This window comes from Rhipicephalus microplus, chromosome 1, assembly GCF_043290135.1.
Source record: "Rhipicephalus microplus isolate Deutch F79 chromosome 1, USDA_Rmic, whole genome shotgun sequence".
NCBI lineage: Eukaryota > Metazoa > Arthropoda > Arachnida > Ixodida > Ixodidae > Rhipicephalus > Rhipicephalus microplus.
The window spans coordinates 291,533,503-291,538,178 of record NC_134700.1 but is presented as its reverse complement, the minus strand read 5'-3'; the positions used below and the strand labels follow the sequence as shown (position 1 = coordinate 291,538,178).

The following is a 4,676-nucleotide window of genomic DNA, read 5'->3' as shown; positions in this document are numbered from 1 at the left end:
CGGAATCCAGCGAGCGTGAACTGTACTAGCCATTCGTTTACTATAGGATACTATAGGATAGGCCTAATGTGTCCTCCTAACCTCACTGAGCCCTATTGTATCCCATTTAACACCCTCTAGCTCCTCGAATAGTACAGCTAGACTTCCCTCACTAGATAAGGTTCTAGCGTTAAATGTTGCCAAGTTCAGGTTCCAATGGCGGCCTGTCCGGATCCAGAGATTCTTAGCACCCTCTGCTGCGTTGAAGATCTGACCGCCGCCATGGTCAGTTGCTTCGCAGCTGCTGGGGACTGAGGGCCGTGAGTTATTTGACGTATGCATGTGGGAGGTAGTGGCCAGATACTGCACCAGGGTGGCCAATCCTTCTCTGGTGAGGGAGTGCGTTCCCGGCGGTGGTTACCGGTGAGGCCGCACCCCAGGCCTCGTAATGCAGTTCCATCAACACGCGGATCTTTTTTTTATCCGGTTGGGAACTGCGCGGCACCGGGATTTGAGCCACGGACCTCTTGCATGCGAGGCGGATGCTCTAACCACTACGCCATCGCCGCACCCGGATTGTTATGTTCTAAATGTAGGTTTCAGCGCTGTATCAGTCAAGTTTGTGGTTATTTCTATAAAAATGTTTTAATGAAATGAGATTTCTGCTGAATACCCCCTTAATTAAGGGCCTAAAAATGTGGAACGCTTCACGATTTGGCGTGTCATCCTTGCGCAGGGGCCATGCTAATCTTCTCTGTATCGTTCCAATTTTAGTATATGTACTTTGGAAACCTCCTGTAAGCACGCGGTAAATAGCATTGGGGAGATTGTGTCCCCCTGCCTTACACCCTTCTTGATTGGTATTCTGTTGCTTTCTTTATGAAGCACTATGGTAGCAGGATAATTTGAAACGCCCAATGTTACGCGTACAGTTGTTTGTTTCCTTGTGGTACGGTTGGCGCACAGACTGACTTATAAGGCTGATTGAGAAGGAGATACGGACGGGACACGATTACGTTATGACGTCCTACTCTTGAAGGCAAAGCTCAACTGTCCTCCAAATTTTTTCGGTAATGCGGTCATCGTGGCTGACAAATGCACTCGCGACCATATATGCTCTTTCGCTGAAAACCAGCTCGACGTATAACGATATAACAAACACAATTGTGATAAACAAGCACGAACATGGCCTGTTCAACCAAAGCGAAATAGGTAATACAGGGTTAGACTTCCAAGCATTAAGCAAAGCGTGCAAGCAGTTAAGCTCTGACCGAAAAAAAAGAGAAGAAAATAAAGAAACGGACACAAACTCACCGGGGGCGTATGGCGAGGAATATTTCGCTGCTTCGAAAGCAGGTATACAGTACCGCTGCTTCACCCTACGCCAGAGGTGCAAGGTGCCCAGTTATTCCTTTCCACCCTTCCCTTCAGCTCGGAACACCCTCCCGGGGTGCCCTGTTGCAAAGCAGGGCGAGCGCAATCGATTCCCCCTCTCCACTCCCGAAGCGTCCCGCAATCGCGTCCCCGCGGCACCCCTCCTCCTCCCTCACTCGTCGCAAACCGCGCGCGCCCCAGGTTCATACCGGCGCGCTTAGAAACCAGCACCAGTCTCGCCTCAAGCCCGGCGCCGTGCGCTCAGCTGTGTGCGGCGCGCTCTTCGACTTTGTGGTCCCGCAGACCGCCACGCCCGCCTGGAATGTGAGGCTAAGGATTCTCTCTATGGATTACGACGACAGCGAAATGTTCCCTGTCATCGCGCCACCGGCACGGAAGAACTGCCCCGCGAACGTCGACTCGACTAAACATCGCTGTTGGGGAATCGCGTTCGGGAATACTCTTCAGCGATTGCTTCCAGGAATGTCCCCGGGAAACATGTTCCGTAACTCAGGTTAAATGTGGAGAAAAAGTCATCTTCGCTCGGCACCTTTTATGAAAGGTACGAACTTTCTTAGTTGGTGGACGGGCTTCAGCGAAGGACTAGACCTAAAAACCTAAAGAGCCCCAAAGTTGCGGCAAGTTATCTCACGAACACAACACAATAAATAACAGAAAAGGGAAAACGGAAGAGACCGAGATTCGCAGAAAGCGCTTGGATACGAGAAGATATACAGTGATCGGTAATGCTCACCCTAGGGAAACCTTAACGTGCACCACTCAGCAACGACTGCCAGGGCATCGCGGCGAAGATGTTCGTTGCAAGACTCATGGATGCAAACTAGAAATGAGTGATTGTGGACGACTCGTTGTGATTACCTCGCCGTCGCGTCTCGCCTACGTCGTTTCGCACTGTCAACACGACACGATCAGCAGTGGTGCGCGATGTCCATGAATCTTCAGGTGCCCCAGGTCGGGGGAGTGAGCAGGAGTGTGCGATACAGCATCGCCGGAGCCATGGGAGGAGACGGAAGACAGAGTGTTTGTCTCATACCGTTCGCAGCTGACAGAAAAGTGAGTATTTCTTTTTTCGCCCTAGGCGTCATGACTTCGAACAAGTGACTCTTAAGTATCGCCGAGTGATACCAACACTCCTGTTGTACCGTGCCTCTATGACGATTATTTTCTTCATGAGTTAATCGGGCTCATTAAAACTCGCATACGACTGATAAACGTTAACCACCAAAACCCATTGTTATGGTAGACAACCGTTTCAGGAGCATCGCAGCCTTGTGAAAATGACATTGCCACAGCTTTACGTATTGATACATTTATTCTATAAAGCAGGGGCCGAATTCACAAAACTTCTTTTTCGTGAATGCGAGTCTACATTGGTCAACCATTCTTGCTATGTCCCGCGTCGTGATGGGCCGATAGAGTCTCTCACTTAAATATTTGGCTTCAGATGTATTGGGGGCGAAGCTCCTTAGGCCATGGGTCGTTCCCTACCCCGTATGTATTATGTAGCCAGCTTTTGGTAACGACTTGCTCAATAGATGGTGTTGTGCGCACATGTTCTTGGGAATAGTATAATTAGACGGCATTCGTGGTATTCACAGCATATTCACGGAGTAAATGACCATGAGTGGGGCGAAGCATCCGTCCGCCGATACGTGTGTCCAACCGCCCATGCGTCCATCCGTTCGCCCGTCCATCCGTCCGTGCTTCCATCCGTCTGTTCGTCTGTCTGTCCGTGCACGCTTCCGTCTGTCCGTGAATCCGTGTTTCCGTCCGCGCTTAGTTCGTCCATACGTCCGTCCGTGCCTTTGCACATCCGTCCATCCGGACGCACAGACGAACGGACACACGAACAGAGGCACGTACGGATGGATGGACGCCCGGACGGACTGACAGATGCATTGACAGACGGACGGATGGACATATCAATCAATCAATCAATCAATCAATCAATCAATCAATCAATCAATCAATCAATCAATCAATCAATCAATCAATCAATCAATCAATCAATCAATCAATCAATCAATCAATCTTCAGTATCGATTTATTAAACAAGTACTTTTTTGTTGACCTGTCTAGTGACAGATAGAATCAATGTAGGTGTGTACGTACAGATATGTAAACAGATACCCCTGGTTTAATTTTCTCTTTCATAAATGGTCATTCTGTTCGCTCTACGTGGCGTGCCCAGCACCATGCAGTTGGCGTCTGTTCAGCACGCTCGTGCAGAGCGAGTACAGATAAGCTTGATCGTAAAATGTCTCTACGAGAGCCGAGTTCAGACGTGAGATGAATGGCTGCGTGAGCTATGAGCTGTAGGTGGAAGAAAAAAAAGGCATATGTGATTCTAGTGGATGTGAAGCTTCCATGTTACTCTTATCGTTAACTACCCGCTGCGCATACGCATATATGCATGGTAGGAACGGGGAGTAGCGTGCTATTTAAAATTCATTGAGGGTGTCAAACTTCTAGTCGCCCTACACACACACACCGGCGTTGCGCCAAACTAGAGCTAGTGCACATTGTTCCCAGTGAACTGTAGTAGCCGCTACCAACGTTTTCATCAATTACAAATAGTTTGTCATAATCATAATTGTGACTTAGAAAGCACTCGGCTAATTATCAAAATGCCAATGAGGCAGATGTGCGCATGTTGAAACGACATCTGTCTGAGGTACATTCAGCAACGTACTTATTGCGCGCTGTTGATAAAGAAAGCCCGCGAAATACGAAAAATAACACATTATCAGACCGCTGCGCGCATCAAAAAGGAGCGCCGTCGAACAAGCTCACTTTCAGACAGCCAGTAGCAATGAAGGAAACGAAGAAATTGAAAAATTGCGGCTCGCGCAATCTGTTAGGCGCCGCCTTGATCTTGCACAGTCAGGCTGTAATCGCTCTAATGAGAACAGTTGACCGTGAGATACAAATCGTGATAGCAACGTACATCCATGGAAACGTGTTATTTTTCCTATTTGGCAGGCTTTCCTTATTCACACACACACACGAAAACAGCGCGCAATTGATATAGCACAGACAGATGTAATTTCAACAGGTGCACATCTGCCTCGTTTACATTCGGGTAATTAGGAGAGTTACAAATATAATTACAATAATTAGTTAATAGTCATTAGCGAAAAAAAAATAGTAGCGGCGACTTCAGTATACTTCAGAATTTTTATTCAGAATCGAAATACAGAATTAATTCAGAATCGAAATACAAGTGATACAAGTGCATGTGTTATGTACAAATACAGAAGGAGGTCTCAAAGTCGTGAGACTGTGAGTGAGACCTCCTATAA

At 47.8% G+C, this 4,676-nt stretch overlaps 1 pseudogene; it reads right to left on the bottom strand.

Annotated features, from left to right (window-relative positions):
* Positions 1-670: 670 nt before the first annotated feature.
* On the bottom strand, positions 671-784 carry LOC142771557 (U6 spliceosomal RNA; annotated as a pseudogene).
* Between the last annotated feature and the right edge of the window lie 3,892 nt (positions 785-4,676).